General features: G+C 40.6%; 1 long non-coding RNA gene across 1 annotated transcript in view; it reads right to left on the reverse strand.

Annotated features, from left to right (window-relative positions):
* Positions 1–8457: 8457 nt before the first annotated feature.
* LOC138947048 (uncharacterized) overlaps positions 8458–17500 on the reverse strand; it is a 10276-nt gene continuing 1233 nt past the window's right edge. Inside the window, exons 2-5 of the long non-coding RNA XR_011449532.1 lie at positions 16462–16530; positions 15318–15412; positions 12870–13040; positions 8458–10691 (exon numbers count right to left, since the gene is read on the reverse strand). This is a non-coding gene — a long non-coding RNA (uncharacterized lncRNA). The remainder of the gene's footprint in view (positions 10692–12869; positions 13041–15317; positions 15413–16461; positions 16531–17500) is intronic.

Raw genomic sequence — 17500 nt, forward strand, 5'->3', positions numbered from 1 at the left:
TTCAAGAGACTGTAAACAACCATAAACAATCTTGTGTGTTGTTATGTGGTGGTGGTTTTGCTGTTGTCTAGCATCTACCCGTAATTGGCTTTATCAAATGCACCAGAAACGAGCATGAGTTTGTCGGATTAGTGAACTGTTTGAAAAACTTTAATGTATTTGTGGTTGACAGGTTGTTATTATTTCTATATTGTGTTCTTCTTTTTCTCAGTGGGCTGTCTTCTGAAACATATGAATCGGGAGCGTCACATCTTTCTTCCTGAGACATCCCCTCTTGAAAATGGTGTGGCGTTTAGCTGAATGGAAACGTGGCAGTGTCCTGTTTTTCATAGCTTCGATGCGCGAAGTTGGGGATTTCAGCAGAGAATTTATTGATTGATTAATTAATTAGTTATTTAAGCTCACCTCACTCCTTAGTGTTATTTAGGGGGGGGGGGGGGGGGTGTTGGCCTGGATCTTGTTAGTGAACTTTCTTTCTGGCAACTCGCATCAGAAATTCCAGGTTTGCTTTCAAGGCAATAGACGGTTTTTGAAAATAATTCTGTTAGGATTATCAATCAATCAATCAATGAGGCTTATATCGCGCATATTCCGTGGGTACAGTTCTAGGCGCTCAGCAGTGATGCCGTGTGAGATGAAATTTTATACGGCCAGTAATTGCAGCCATTTTCGGCGCATATTTACCTTTCACGGCCTATTATTCCAAGTCACACGGGTATAGATAGACAATTATTAACTGTGCCAAAGCAATTTTGCCAGGAAAGACCCTTTTGTCAATCGTGGGATCTTTAACGTGCACACCCAATGTAGTGTACACGGGGGGGAGTTCGGACACCGAAGAGGGTCTGCACACAAAGTTGACTCTGAAATAAATTTCCGCCGAACCTGGGATCGAACTCACGCTGACAGCGGCCAACTGAATACAAATCCAGCGCGCTACCAACTGAGCTATATCCCCGCCCCAATTATCAGCAGTCCGGAGGTGTAAAAATCCTGTACTGCAGTCAGGTTTTTCAAAACATCTCGAGCACGCTCTACGCCTCTGACAGGCTGTATCCCACAATCGGGACAAACGACCAACTTGGATGTGTATGCCATGCGCACAATATGATACCCTTGCCTTTAAAAATCAGCGGTCACGAGTTCATCAGAGTTCAGAATTTGTTGTGTAAAAGATAGCCGCTGTCAGCTAGCCATTCGTGGCTCAGGTGATTGTATTTAATACAAATTTAAAAAAAGGTTTCTTATGTAGCGCACGCCGCACAGCATACACATCACAGTCAGTCGCTTGTCCTGATCGCAGGATAGCGTGAAACATGCTCCGGGAGACTGCCAATAATCCTTACATAGTTATTTAAAGAAATTGTGTATTGGTACAGCATGTTATGCATGTACTAAGATAGCTATTTGTAAATATTTGGTAGATATATGGTGGTGTCCCGAATTGCTCCCTCCCAATTTGCCCCATCCCATATGGTCCCCAATTATTCTTGCATTTTGCTGTGAGTAACATAACGTGTGCAAAGGCATTTGTCTGAAGCGCATTTCCAAAAAGACCCCCCGCGGGTTAGGGGGAAGAATTTACAGACCTGGGAACCCATACGATTTCGCCGTATTCTGTACGCAAGATTGTCGAGAATACAATCAGTACGGTCAGTGGGAAAAAAATACGACGAGAAAAATTCCTAGACTACTTTTATTCACAAGCCCATCTTGAAGCCGATCCAGTATTTTGACACATGATTACAGTTTTTGTCAGGATTTGTTTTGAATGTACATGTATAGGTAAACTTAATTAACGATGTGGCGGACGCGTGTGAAGCATGTTTGAATCATGGATGTTCAAATGCTGTGTGGAGTACGCTCATTTTTCTGAAAATACACCAAGTTTGTTTGAGAATACTCTAAGTGCAAAACAGGGGTTCCCAGGTCTGAATTTACCCGATGCTCCCCAGCATGTCGTAAGAGGCGACTAACGGATTCTGTTTCTCCTTTTACCCTTGTTAAGTGTTTCTTATATAGTCAATGTTTGTAAAGATTTTAGTCAAGCAGTATGTAAGAAATGTTAAGTCCTTTGTACTGGAAACTTGCATTCTCCCAGTAAGGTAGTATATTGTACTACGTTGCAAGCCCCTGGAGCAATTTTTTTATTAGTGCTTTTGTGAACAAGAAACAATTAACAAGTGGCTCTATCCCATCTCCCCCCCTTTCCCTGTCGCGATATAACCTTCGTTAAACACCAATTAAAGAAAGAATTTCCAAAAAGCATAGTTACCATTTGTTTTTTTAAATCTGAATCCGTGACTGTTGTTCTTGAATACTCTTTCGTTTAGGTTTCCAAAAATGCTGATTTAAAGGGGAAGGATAGTTGAAACTGTAACCGTTCACATTTTGCTCCCAGATTTGCAGTTGTTGTTTTTACTAGGAGTTTGGACGGGCTCGGTGTTTTTGTGGATAAGACATCGGCCTCCTATTCAGAAGGTCATGAGTCAAAATCGCGGCCGCCTGGTAGGTTAAAGGTGGAGAATTTTCTGATCTCCAAGGTCATTGCTTATGTGCAGACCTGCTAGTGCCTTATCCTCCTTCGTGTGTACACGCAAGCACAAGACAAAGTGCGCACGGAAAAGATCCTGTAACCCATGTCAGAGTTTGGTAGGTTATAGAAACACAAAAATACCCTGCATGCTTCCCCCGAAAGCGGCGTATGGCTGCCTGAATGGTGGGGTAAAAACGGTCATACACGTAAAAATCCACTCGTGCAAATTTGTGAGTGAGCGTGGGAGTTTCAGCCCATGAGCGAAGAAGAAGAAGAACTATGAGTTTTACTCTTTTAAAAAAATGATTTTCAAATTCGAAGATTGCCACAACAGTAGTCTATCTCATCCGACTTGAACCCTTCAGACTCCCTGTACATGTACTTGCAGTTTAAACTCATATTTTGTCTGAGTAGTAGGTTTTGCCTTTCACGCCTCGTGGCGTGTAGGGCAGCGATTTTGTCTGAGAATAGTTTTCAAATGCAAAGTCCTTCAGAAAAACTGCGAGATAAAAATCTGGAGTGCTAATATCGTGTTGGTGTACCTTCCACTCAGTGGCCGAGTGGTAACGCACTTGCGCTCGATCGGAAGCGAGAGGTTGCGAGTTCGACCCTGGGTCAGGGCGTTAGCAATTTTCTGCCCCCTTTCCTAACCTAGGTGGTGGGTTCAAGTCTTTCGGATGAGACGAAAAACCGAGGTCCCTTCGTGTACACTACATTGGGGTGTGCACGTTAAAGATCCCACGATTGACAAAAGGGTCTTTCCTGGCAAAATTGTATAGGCATAGATAAATTTTCATCAAAATGTCCACCAAAATACCCGTGTGACTTGGAATAATAGGCCGTGAAAAGCAGGATATGCGCCGAAATGGCTGCGATCTGCTGGCCGATGTGAATGCGTGATGTATTGTGTAAAACAATATTCCATCTCACACGGCATAAATAAATCCCTGTGCCTTGAATATGTGCGCGATATAAATTGCATAAAATGAAATTAAAATAAAATCCCTGAGCTTAGAACTGTACCCACAGAATACGCGCAATATAAGCCTCATATTGATTGGTATGTAAGAAATGTTAAAGTCCTTTGTACTGGAAACTTGCATTCTCCCAGTAAGGTAGTATATTGTACTACGTTGCAAGCCCCTGGAGCAATTTTTTTATTAGTGCTTTTGTGAACAAGAAACAATTAACAAGTGGCTCTATCCCATAAATATAGCCTTATAAATGTACTCCGTGACTGTATTTGTATATGGTGAAAAGGAGAAGATATAAAATTTGTGAAATAGGACTTCGTATTTGGTTTTGTCATAATGAATTTGTTGTTTCTGTGTGTGTGTGTGTGTGTGTGTGTGGTGTGTGTGTGTGTGTGTGTGTGTGTGTGTGTGTGTGTGTGTGTGTGAGCATGCATGCGTGCTTATGTGTGAGTGCACAATTGTGTGTGTGTATTAATCCAGCAGAAACAGCTTCTCTTCCATACATTTGAATCATTTATATTGATACCACATGGAGACTATTCTGAACACACAAGCGTGGGTTTCTCTCTACAGTGCTTTTCCTAAAGTTAAATATTGAATTTTTAAATTTAAAAGTTTTTGGCACACCACTTTAAGATAATGCTCAAGGAAAATAAATAGTCTTCTTTTTTCATTAACGCTTTTTCTCACAGTGATGTGTCAATATCTCAGACGCAAATCCAGAGTCATGCACCGTTTTATGCTTGGGAAGCGCACTATACTCACTTTGAAACGTGCATAGTGTCAAAAGAAATCACACACACACACACACCACACACACACACACACACACACACACACACACACACACACACACTGAAAGTATGAAGAAGCCCCTCCAACTTTTGGTTGAGTTTGACTGCATTACCTTGAGGAGACTGACGACACTTCACAATGGAAAGAAAAATAACTTTTACATTTCAGTGATTTGTTTTAAGTACAAAAGTACAAGTGAAAGTAGAAATAAATTAACGTGACACTATCCCGTAATCACATATCAGGGTCAACTATAATCAGTCCATTGGTTTACAAAACTTTATTCAATTTGTTATCATGACAGAAACAATGCATTGTTTTTTTAAGATAACTCAAGCATAAATGCTTATTTTAAGTCATCCTGGTATGTACATAACAAAGTTTAGCATGATGGCGGACTAGATACATTTACTCATTTCAGACAACGAAAACAAACAGACAAACCTGATGCGCAAGCAATCAAAAAAGGGAGGGGGTGGTAGTACAGAACTTGGTGGGGGTAAAAACAAGAAACAAAAAGAAATGGGGTACGAGAGAACAGAATTCAGCATAAGGGGAAAAAAAAAGGACGACGAAGACTTGGAGCGCCAGAAATGTTGGAAGAGTGGGTCACGTCACAATAATATTAAATGCACAGAAGACACACACGCAAAGTTAATACATTTTGTGATCGGCGAAAATGGCACTAAATTACATAACGATTGGGCCATAATCGATAAGTCGAAACAAGGACACAAAACACGAGAGAAATTACGAAGAACAATTGGTCAGGCAGCATTTGTCTCATGACAGTGTCAAATGAACATTATGAATAAAATGTAGAGGCTCATGTACGGAACATGCCTGTTTGTCTTAATAAATTCTTGTACAGTTATGAATATGGTCTGATTGACATTCCGGGAATATTGCGGGATGCCTTTCAATAATATTTCAATAAACTTATAATCAGTTATCAATTGACAATAATCGTACATCTCTACACAAGGGTCAATGCAACAAATAGTGCTCAGCAGTCTCCCTTGGGTAACCGCACTCACATTTGGGGCAATCCTTGAGGTGCCGCTCACATAAATCAAAATTCAAATCACTCAAACCAATACCATACCTGTCAAGTCCTACGCATTCTGCGTAATTCTTACGGATTTTCGGTGTTTTTTGGGTCCTACGTCGTATACCTCAAACCATACGCATTTTCAGCATTAAAAAAAAAAAAAAATTTTTTTTTGTTTTTTTTTGTTGCTGGCATGGACTGCCGTTCATTCATTTCTGAGGAGGAGCTTGCACCAGCCACACAACAGAAGTTCTGTGCGCCAGTTCTACATGGCCTGTGTGAGGAAAATGTTGAATAAATTTCCATTTGGCAGTGAAACCCTGCAACACCTTCAAGTGCTGGATCACAGTCTGGGAGCTGACACACTGACTGCCTTCTTACAGGTCAAAATTAACTCTGATGCATGCTGCCATGATTTTAAGGTGACTGGCAGCATGATTGACAAAGCAAAGATTTGCACAGATGAATACAACAAAGAACACAAGTGACAAGTGACAAAAAAAATGAACGAACAAGAGTGCAGTGTAAATGTATTACATGTAGGCTAGTGGTAAATAAAGAGCAGTTTGTGTAGAAAGGAATTTATGTGTTTTACTTTTAGTTTGTGAAAACCAATCTGATTGGTTTAGTGTGTATGCGTGAGAAGTTGAATTTGTGCGTTTAACCACATCCTGATCCACGCATTAACTATGGTTTTTGATCCCCAACTATGGTTTCTTATGCCATTTACTATGGTCAGAGGCCAAAAGTACTTGACAGGTATGCAATACGCAGTCTGCAATTATGGACTTTTTCAAATCTATCTCCAAAATAATAATGACATGGTACTTTAAAATCAACGTTGATTGCAGTAAAGTAATTGACTGACAATTAAGGTTGTATGTGGGGTGCCTAAAATTTGAACTTTTCTTATTCCCGAATATTTTTTGTGGGCGCAGAAGCACGGGGCAAATGGTATTGTTTTTTTCTGGAGGGGGATCAGACAATATAAAACCAATTAGAGGCCGAGTTGCCTGACAGAAAGGCCAATTCTAGCCCCAGTCCATGCCGGTTACATGTAATTAGCTATGCACACATTTGAGATCGATACCCAACCTTACTGAGCATCAGTTCTTTGCGTTATTTTAATTTTCTTGTTTTTCTTTAAAATAAAAAAGGGAATGGTTTTATTGATGTCATTATCTAGTCAGCATAAATGACTTTTATGGATACAGGAGAAAGTGTTAAAATGTGAAGATTTCAAGTGTGGTTTGTGGTCATCTGCTTGACCACTTAAAATGTTGTTTCATTTGATGATACGTTTTGTTTGGTGTTCCCGCTTGAATGTGACAGTAAGTTGTACAATGTTACTCTGTGTGTGTGTGTGTGTGTGTGTGTGTGTGTGTGTGTGTGTGTGTGTGTGTGTGTGCGTGCGTGAGTGTGTTTGTGTGTGTTGGTGTGTGTGTGTGTTTGGTAACCGGCTTTGTACAGCGGGACCACCTTATTTTGTCATGTATTTTTATTCATTCTGGAGCTTTATTAAATAAACTGCCCATTTCAATCACAACTCTGGTCTGGTCTTATTGTCAGTGTTGCATAAATGATTGTATGTGAGCTTGTGAACATACAAAGAAAAAAGAAAGAAACATTCTGTGTCGAAATATCTTGACTAAAAATCAGGCCGAAGACTACACCTGTTGCATTTCCTATTATGCTCAGGCAATTATAACTGAGGGCGGAAGCGACAATGATTCGTTTTCCCCCCAGATAACATTAATTTGTAGAGACAGAAAAGGAACACGCACATTCTGGAACTGATTTGTGTAAATAACTGAGAGGGTGTTTTGTCTGTTTTGTGAAACGGTCCTCACACATTTGCAAAGTTCCACAGTTAGGCAGCTGAATTAAAGCATTACATAGTAATGCATAGTGTAAACTCTAGGCCTACTTCAAGGTCTTATTACTTCAAGATGCATACACGTGCTGTTATATCTGTTAGTGCTTGCCGGACACCAGTGCTGATTAAAATGGCTTAGATTGTTACTAATTTGAAACTACAGTATGTCCTTTTACGTGTTGTGACAATTTTGTTGGTACCGATGATTTATAAAAAGACTCTTATCACAGGTTTATTTCGTATCAAACATTTATACTTACTTTCAAGTTCGAGTATAAGTTTACTTCCACGAGGAGAGTCTCTCTGTGTGCGCGCGCGCGCGCGTGTGTGTTTGTGTGTGTGCGTGCGTGCGCACTTAAAGATTCTTGATTTTGGAACATAAGCAGTTTATCTGTCAGGGAGTTGTGTGTGTTTTCATGGCTGCGTGTTCTTTTCCCTCTCATTCTTCCTCTCGGCAGTCCGGCTTCAGAGTCATTTTGTTCCTCCAGGCTCAAAGCAGAAAGCAGCAATGTTTTAAAACATTCAAAAACAAGGATTGTATGTGAGTGTGAGTCATAATTTTCTTTTAAGAACCGAATCATAGCACCACAAGGTTCAAATATGTGCACAAAGCAAAAATAGTGCAAAGCAAAAATTAGGAAAGCAGCATATGGCCATGACTGGAGACACTGCTTTTTGTATCGATCATTCTGCAGACGTCACACTCTGGAGAAAATAAAACATGACAGAACTCAGTACTGATGTTCTCTGTAAACCATGATTTACATCTTTTACCTTATTCCATACGACATTGCGAGTTTTGCCGTTGTTTCCCTGATAATAAGTCTCGTACTCAGGCACTGTTTGTTTTTCCTCAGTTAATATTCAGAATTTTTCCACGTTTGTTTTGTTGTTGTTGTTGTGCTTGTTTAATTTAGGTTTGTTGTTTTTGTTTAAAACACTCAAACATACGCACACATCACACGCACACTTTTACTTTTTAAGTTATAATAAGTATTGCATTCAGCCACTGTTTTTTTCTCCTCAGTTGATATTCTGATTTTTGTCAGTTTTTGTGTCATTTGTTTTTGTTGTGCTTGTTTGATTTAGGTTTGGTGTTGTTTGTCGTTGTTGTTTGTTTAACACACACTCAAACACTCACACACACACACTAACCAGACACACACACCACCACCACCACCACCACACCACCACCACCACCACCACCACAAGAATAGGTTTACACTCACTTTTTCCTCCACGTTTTAATTTTGGCAATATCATTAACCCAGGATTGCAAAGCAGGGATCATTTGTCAATTTCATAACAACGTACATACAATTTCAGCTGGTTACTGCAATAAAATGTGCATCATCACAGGTTTCTGCTGGAATGACAGTGTCTTATGTGTCAACACAAAATACACACACACAAAATGGGTGTGGTGCTGCATGCCCCATAATAGATCCTAACTTCACCCTCTAAAGCTCCCTGCAGATGCATGTTTTGTGCACAAAAATAGCCTTTTAAAATATGCAGTATACAAAATAAAAATGCAGACGACATTTCTACATTTGATGGGGGAGTTGTCCTGTATTAGAATTATTTATCAAATAATTAAAGTTAACCAAAGTATATGTAATAAAACCAAGGAGTCCTCTGTTAAGTAGCTCAACACAATGATCGCAGCCCAGGGTGCTAACACAGTTAGGGTATGTTGTTCAAGACTTGGAAGGTCAAGGTTTTAAAGTATGCTTCAGTAACGGAATCTTATAACAAAGCTAAAACATTTACCACTGAAGCAAAACCATCTCTGAACAATTCAAAATTGTCACACGTACTAGTTTTACATTTTAAGGATCTTGCCAAGTGCATATCTTTTTATTGTGAAAAATTTGTATTGCAAACAAAAGAAAACACAATGTCTTGTGATCTGTAAATGTTCTTGATACTTAATACATTACAGGGAACCTTATAAATTGTTCAAGTGAAGTACTGTACAGCCTATTTAGCTTGTTCATTTTCTCCCTTTAACCTTCGCCGGCACTCGTGGGTCCGTGCGGACCCAGAAGGGTGTTTGATTGCAAATATCTTTTAAACGAGTTGGAATTTTTTAATGAGCTTTTAGAAATGCCTCAGACACCTAACAAGCTATCATCTCCTAAAAGCTCATTAAATTTCAGTGATAATTAATTAATTAATTAATGGTCAAATTTAGACTACACACGGAAGCATTCGTGGGGACGTGCGGACCCATACTTCTCAAAGAAGGAAAAGCGTGTATACCCTTCCGAGGCACTCGTGGGTCCGTGCGGACCCAGAAGGGTGTTTGATTGCAAATATCTCTTAAACGAGTTGGAATTTTTTAATGAGCTTTTAGAAATGCCTCAGACACCTACAAAGCTTTCATCTCCTAAAAGCTCATTAAATTTCAGTGATAATTAATTAATTAATTAATTAATGGTCAAATTTAGACTACACACGGAAGCATTCGTGGGGACGTGCGGACCCATACTTCTCAAAGAAGGAAAAGCGTGTATACCCTTCCGAGGCACTCGTGGGTCCATGCGGACCCATACTTCTCAAAGAAGGACAATTGTGCAAACCCTTCCGTGGCACTCGTGGGGCCATGCAGACCCATAATATTTTACCAAATACCGTGTGTAGTCTAAATTTGACCATTAATTAATTAATTAATTATCACTGAAATTTAATGAGCTTTTAGGAGATGATAGCTTTTTAGGTGTCTGAGGCATTTCTAAAAGCTCATTAAAAAATTCCAACTCGTTTAAGAGATATTTGCATCAAACACCCTTCTGTGTCCGCACGGACCCACGAGTGCCACGGAAGGATATGCATATTTTTCTTTCTTTGAGAAGCATGGGTCTGCACGGCCCCACGAGTGCCACGGAAGGATATGCACATTTTTCCTTCTTTGAGAAGCATGGGTCTGCTTGGCCCCACGAATGCGTTCGTGTGTAGTCGATAACGAGTGCCGGCGAAGGTTAAGGTAATTTTGTCTCAACAATCATGTTATCTGCTACAAGTCTATAAACTGCTGTAAACCTTTCTGCCCTTGAAGTAGATTCATGCCCTTCTGTGTGGGCACCTTCTTCTTCTTCCTCTTCAGTGTTTGCATTTGGATGTGTGCTCTCTGGCCAAGTCTTGTTGCACAGGGGTGGCAAGGAAAGGCAACCCTCTCAGAACGTGTTGCAGAGTCTGTTCTTCCTACCCTAGCCACAGTCCGCTGTAGGTGCAAAACCTATCCTTTTGAGGTGTACCTTCAGACAGCAGTGTCCTGTGCGAAGGCGGAAGATGGCTCTCTGTTCTGTGTGAGTAAAATGGGGATATGGTCTTGAATGAGCTGGTATCTGTCTGTCTTTTTGTTGTTGATATAGACATCAAAGAAGCTCCAGCACCAGCCAAGTGTTGACTGTTTTCTTTATGCGTAACCTAGTCCTGGCAGCAGCTGTTGTCCATCTGTAAACAAGCAAGATCATTATTATAATATATTGATGGTGTATATGTTTTACCAGAAAGACGAGTAAAATACCACTTAATTTTTGAGTCACTTGAGAAAATGTGACTCTATGTAATCGGTCAGTGTTAGTCTGTCCGGCCGGCCGTCCGTCCGTAGACACCACCTTAACGTTGGACTTTTCTCGGAAACTATCAAAGCGATCGGGCTCATATTTTGTTTAGTCGTGACCTCCAATGACCTCTACACTTTAACGATGGTTTCGTTGACCTTTGACCTTTTTCAAGGTCACAGGTCAGCGTCAAAGGAAAAATTAGACATTTTATATCTTTGACAAAGTTCATCGGATGTGATTGAAACTTTGTAGGATTATTCTTTACATCAAAGTATTTACATCTGTAGCCTTTTACGAACGTTATCAGAAAAACAAGGGAGATAACTAGCCTTTTCTGTTCGGCAACACACAACTTAACGTTGGGCTTTTCTCGGAAACTATAAAAGTGACCGGGCTCAAATTTTATGTGAACGTGACTCATTGTGTTGTGAATAGCAATTTCTTCCTGTCCATCTGATGCCTCATATAATATTCAGAACTGCGAAAGTGACTCGATTGAGCGTTTGCTCTTCTTGTTGTTTTAGTAATGAGGCATACATGCAGTTGAACGATCATATCTTGTGATATCTGCCCTCTGAAAAAAACCTACTATTCAAAATGTACTTTTACATCTTGTTTTTTTAACTTAGGCTTTTGAAGATCCACATTTACCACCCAAAAGGAGCCTGGCGATACTGGCATGCTTTAATTAAGATGACGTGTTACTCAGAAATAGTGCTTTTAGTTATGCGCTATAGAAATCTCCTTAATAAATAAATAAATACTGGTGGTGGTTCACTGCAAAGCATAACCTGATATGATTTCTTCATAGCACCTGACTGGAAATGAAGTTTCATACAATAAAAACTATACTGCGCCAGATTTACAGCAGTTCTGTTGAATTCACACAGTCAGAAAATTTCAAGGCTGTCCTCAACATTCTATGCTCACACACACACACACGACTTGACTTCACTTAGGAAGGTTATGTGATGCTTAAATAATCTGTCTTGCCACTATTTCATCACAAGTAACCACTGTGTTTATTGCTGGTATGTGCCGGAGTGGAGGGATAGTCTTACCCCATGTAAAAAAATAAAAAAAAAAAAAAAAGCCTGGCAGGTGATCTGAGATGCCTTTAATAACACAAAGCTGCCTCTGTAAACAATTCTGCTTTTACACATGCTATCCCTTAACTTGGATTCATACCAAAATCAAGCCTAGCTTCATAGGAAACAGAATGTTACTTCAGCATTTAGAATTATGATCTTATTCCATGTACACGCCTTGGCAAATCTGACTCGATCACTACAGCAAGAAGTCAGTGTGTTGATTGTTCATATGTGACCAAGTTGAGGGATGAGCTTATCCTATGTTAAAGCCTGGCCTGAACTGAGACGGTGAAGAGAAGTAGTGTGCCTTTAATGACACAATGCTTTCTTTGTAAGCAATAGATTCAACATCTCAGATCTGGTCAGGCCTATACAAATGCCATCCCTCAACTTGGTTCATACAAAAATCATGTGCCTGGCTAGAGAGTGGGGATTTGTTGTTCTCTTTTTCGAAATCCAAAATAAGCAAAATCAGGTCTTAAAAAGGAGCAAGTCTTAAAATGGGAGTGAATTTACAGATGTTATGAACAAGAAGTCTGCGTAAACAGGGTCATTAATAGGAAGGAGTCTTAGATTGGGGTGTCTTAAAAGGGGCAGGGGTGGGGTGGTGTGTGTGTGTGTGTGTGTGGGGGGGGGGGGGGGAGTCCACAGTAATGACCATAAAATAATCAAAATAATACTATTAGTCATCTTATTCTCTACCAAATTTCTAGAGGTCAAGACAATGATACAGATTTTTTACTTGTGTCACTGTTAGTGTCATTCTATGAATAACAGACCAATAGAAAGAGAGAGAAAGAGAGCTCTGTGGTTTTTTTTTTACCTGGGTTCATGCTCAGTTGCTTGAAAATTGACTTGTCAGAGGTTCTTCTTCAGCCTTACACCCACATGCAAGAGAACTTGTACCAGATAATGAAATAAGTGAACTTTGAAGTGCATTCATAATTAAAGCCCAATCATGTGGTTCAACCTACCTAGTCTTGAAAAGCCTGTCCGAGGAAACAGAACAAGCACCCTTCCGCAGACCTTCCTAACTGGAGAGTCTTGGTTGTAACCGCACACTTTCTAAAGTAGTCCATAAGCAGTTCCATGTGCCTATGTTTTCACTGGAACCAGCTCCTTTGTGTACCTGTGATCTGGATGAGCTGCAACACATAAAACTTTCATATGAACACTATGTCATAAGTACACCAGTTAGCATACATCAAACACCGAGGAGCATCACAAGATATGTTCTAAGGAGGTAACAACTATTGTCACAAAGTGTTTATGATACAGCCACAGGCACATGGCACTGAGTGGTCAATTGGTGAGGGGGGTGGGGGGGGGGGGGGAGGGGCAGAAGTTCTGCTCAGTCTTGTCTACTGATACAACACTTTGTGGTGGTGTAAGGCAGGGAATCACACCCCAACCACTGGCCCCGCCCACCTGGTGTCGAGTGCCTGAGGATACATCAGTCCCAGTCATGGCTGGCCCCCGGTTTGACCAGACAACTGCCATGTATGGGTACATTTACTTTACAGTACAGATTAGTTTTCAATAGCAATGACATCATGGACGCACACCTGCCCAACACTGACACTGACAGCAAAATCAGCGAACAAACGTGATAAAGAGTAACTAATCGTCACAAACATCAAAATGCTTTGCATTAATTTTCTTGAAGAGGTCATTCTTAACCAGATAATCATTTATAGGCAATTGAAGATTATTATTCCACCTACAGGCTATCACTCCTATGGCTGTTACTTGTAACACATTTCATTTCTTAAAATATGTTTTGTAAAGTACATAGATTTCACTAAAAGGCACATTCCTTCTCATGAAAACAATTTGGCTCACCGTCTCAGATCTGGTAGGGCTTTAAAATGGGATAAGACATGATCTCCAGGGGTCGACACTAACTTATTTGGCCTGGGGCCACACTGGCCCCAGAGATGGAAATTGCTGGGGCGGAAAAAAAAAATCTGGGGCCCACTCTCAGTATTCACGTGCGGCAATGCATTGTCTGTTTTTCTTCATCGTACTGAAGCCAGGGAAATTCTTTCAACCATTTGACATTGAAATTACGACAGCGCTTCGCGCTTTTGGCTGCATCGGTCTCCTTTTTTCGTTTCTCTCCACCCTGTTCTTCATCTTCATTTGACCATGTCTTTTTACACCAGGGATGTGTCGCCACATTTTGCGTTTGGCATTTGAAGGCGATACTTATCTCTCACGCTAAAGAGCGCAATCTGGGAGTTATTTCCCTTACGACATTGTCCTTCGACGATTTGAATGTGTTTTTTTCTTGACTGCGGCATTGATCGTAACGCAAATTTCAGTGACGACTTTGACTGGCGATTTTTAGTGATTGGCTCTGCTGGCATTAGAATTTTCGGTTTGTCATTGTTGGAATTTATCCTGGGGCGGAGTGGGCCCCAAGCTTCGGCAATGTTTGGGGCGGAACACAAAACTCTGGGGCGTTCCGCCCCCCGCCCCCGCTAGTGTCGAACCCTGATCTCTTAACTTGTTCACATACCCCAAAAAGTGCGATTGTGTTATGAATAAATGCTGTAAAAGCTACCTGTACTAGTTCATTAAAAAAACAAATCACAAAATGTCACTTCACCACAGCATGCAAACAGTGTGTTTATTTCTGGTATGTGTCTAAAGGCGGAGACAGACGCACAACACAAAACCCTGTTTTCGACAAAAACACCATCTCAAAACGTCGGGGAAACACATGTTTTTAAAGAGGGGATGTCACTTGCGAAACACACAGATGAAGCGCGGTGCGTGTTTTCACAGAAATATCGGTCAGTGTCAGCTTAACCCGTCCAGCTATCGCCCTGTGTTTGAGTTTGTAAACAACACGGCTGGCAGTGCCCACTGATACGGTCAGTGCCCACTGATACGGTCAGTGTCCACTGATACGGTCAGTGTCCACTGATACGGTCAGTGTCAGCTTGACCCGTTCAGCTACCGCGCTGTGTTTGGGTTTGTAAACAACACGGCTGGCAGCGCCCACTGATATTATTGCCTCTCTTCAATCGTGACAGGATCCATAGACTCTAGTTAGGATTCATGGGTCCGATACTACCCTGAATCGGTACCACATCTGAGTCTGCCATTTTTTTCTATCTCCGTGGTGCCGGAAACCGAGTCACTTGAGTTGATCTTCCGCGTTCATTGGCTGACTACCAAAACGTGTTTTTAGATTTTAGAGCATGCTCTAAAACCCAAAACACGATGCAAAAACACGAAACAGTGTTTTCTGAAACGCGTTTTGGGGGATGTCACATGGGAAACACGCTGTTTTGTGTTTGTTTTGAAAGGAAACACTGTTTTGTGTTGTGAGTCTGACATGGCCTTAACACAGACACACACACACACCATACACACATACACCAAAGCAACACAAAAGCCGAAAACATGCCTACCATCTAAATGAGGATATCCAGTTCCAACTGTCTTCTGCCAATATAACACTGCCAGAGACACCATGGTGTAGAAAGTCAGTTTAAAGAGAGACTACCTGGAAGAAAAATATATATAATAATAATAAAACACCCAGTGCAATAGACATACTTTCTCGTTAAAGGCTTACTTTACTATGTAAAAACACAATCACAGTCTCAGATCTTGTCAGGCTTTTACTTGGGATAAGATCATCCCTCTACTTGGACGCATACCAACATAGATCAGCTTGAATGTTCGTGAAAATATCCCATATTTTGAGTTAACTCACCACAGCAAGCAGTCACTGAATATATATTTTATTTTTTGGTATGTGGCCAAGATGGGAGACAGTGACCCACACTATAGTGACAAAGCAAGTGGGCCTTTAAATTGTAAACTGTTATATAATATGTGCATTTTGACTTCTTCATAAATTATAACCCTGATGCAGGCAGTCATCAGTAGTGGTTTAGTACCTAGAATGAGAAAAGAATGAACTTGCAAGAAAGAAACTGAGTCAAAATCAAAATACCCTTTAAATTACATTAGATTCCACGGGGCAGACAGGGTTTGAAGTTAGAAAGCTCTGAAAATAACTCTGCTATTTGAAATTGACTAATAGTATTAACTTATAACGTCATACATGATACATGATACAAACAAATGAACTAAGGCTTTTGAAGATCCATATCCAATCCTGCTACACAAAGGCACAAGCAGAGGTTGAAATTGCCAGGGTCATTTTCCATCCCCATGTAGCCTGGATTTAATTACTGGCATGTTTTTTTGTAAAGAGGTGTGTCACTCAGAATGACTGGAGATGGTTCATTCAATGCAGAGCATAAAATACCATTGATTTCTTCATGCCATCTGATTTGCCGGTGAATTCACAGGGCGAGAACAATTCAAGACTGGCCTCAACATTTTATGCTGACTGTAAATTGTAATTATATAATATATCCACCCTAGCTAACTGGTACACTAATCACTTGCTCTGGCGGACTTCTTTTTCCAACATCATAAATCTGTTATTTGTACTTTAGCCTTTTGTGGTAAAATATTCTCATTACCAGTTGCACTCACAATCTATTGCTAGTGTATTTTGGAAATGATCAAAAGCCTTACTTGTGTTCTATGACAGCACCATGTCACTGTTGCGGGAAGAATGAGGCAGGGCTTGGTAATAACTGAGACCTGCAAGTAAACAAAACATATTTAGAATCTCATCATGTGTTATTTTGTTATAATTATCTATGTCATGAGGTCTTACATTGCAATAACAAACACACGCATAACTTAACTTAGCAAGGTGTTCTATGTGCTAAGAATAAGAGTAATTGTTTAATGAATTAACGCTGAAGAAGCTACTAGTTGCTTAAACAAATTCATAGCAAAATGTCACTTGATCACCACATCAAGCACACTGTATGTTCATTTCTGGTATGTATGCAAGTGGAGGGATGATCTTGTTCCATGTAAAATCCTAGCTCAGCTGATCTCTCTCAACTTGGATTCATACCACACATTAGGAGCCTGGCTGTTTCTGTTCAGTGGGCATTTCTCCATTTGTTTTATTTGAATGCATTTCTTAAAAAGAACACTTCCTCTGCACAGCAAGCAGTCAGGATGTTATATGAAGTCTTATATCGCGCGCGTATCTCCAGACTCGGACTCAAGGCGCAGGAATTTATTTATGCCGTGTGAGATGGAATTTTTTTACACAATACATCACGCATTCACATCGACCAGCAGATCGCAGCCATTTCGGCGCATATCCTACTTTTCACGGCCTATTATTCCAAGTCACACGGGTATTTTGGGTGGACATTTTTATCTTTGCCTATACAATTTTGCCAGGAAAGACCCTTTTGTCAATCGTGGGATCTTTAACGTGCACACCCCAATGTAGTGTACACGAAGGGACCTCGGTTTTTCTTCTCATCCGAAAGACTAGCACTTGAACCCACCACCTAGGTATTACTAGGAAAGGGGGGAGCAAATTGCTAACGCCCTGACCCAGGGTCGAAATCGCAACCTCTCGCAAGTGCGTTACCACCCGACCACCCAGTCCTTTTTGTTCCAAATCAAACGTTGTTTTGCTCCAACCAAGACTGCAGATCTTGGCAAACATGTGGCATAAAAACTAGATTTGATGACCTTACCC

Source organism: Littorina saxatilis, linkage group LG14, assembly GCF_037325665.1.
Source record: "Littorina saxatilis isolate snail1 linkage group LG14, US_GU_Lsax_2.0, whole genome shotgun sequence".
NCBI lineage: Eukaryota > Metazoa > Mollusca > Gastropoda > Littorinimorpha > Littorinidae > Littorina > Littorina saxatilis.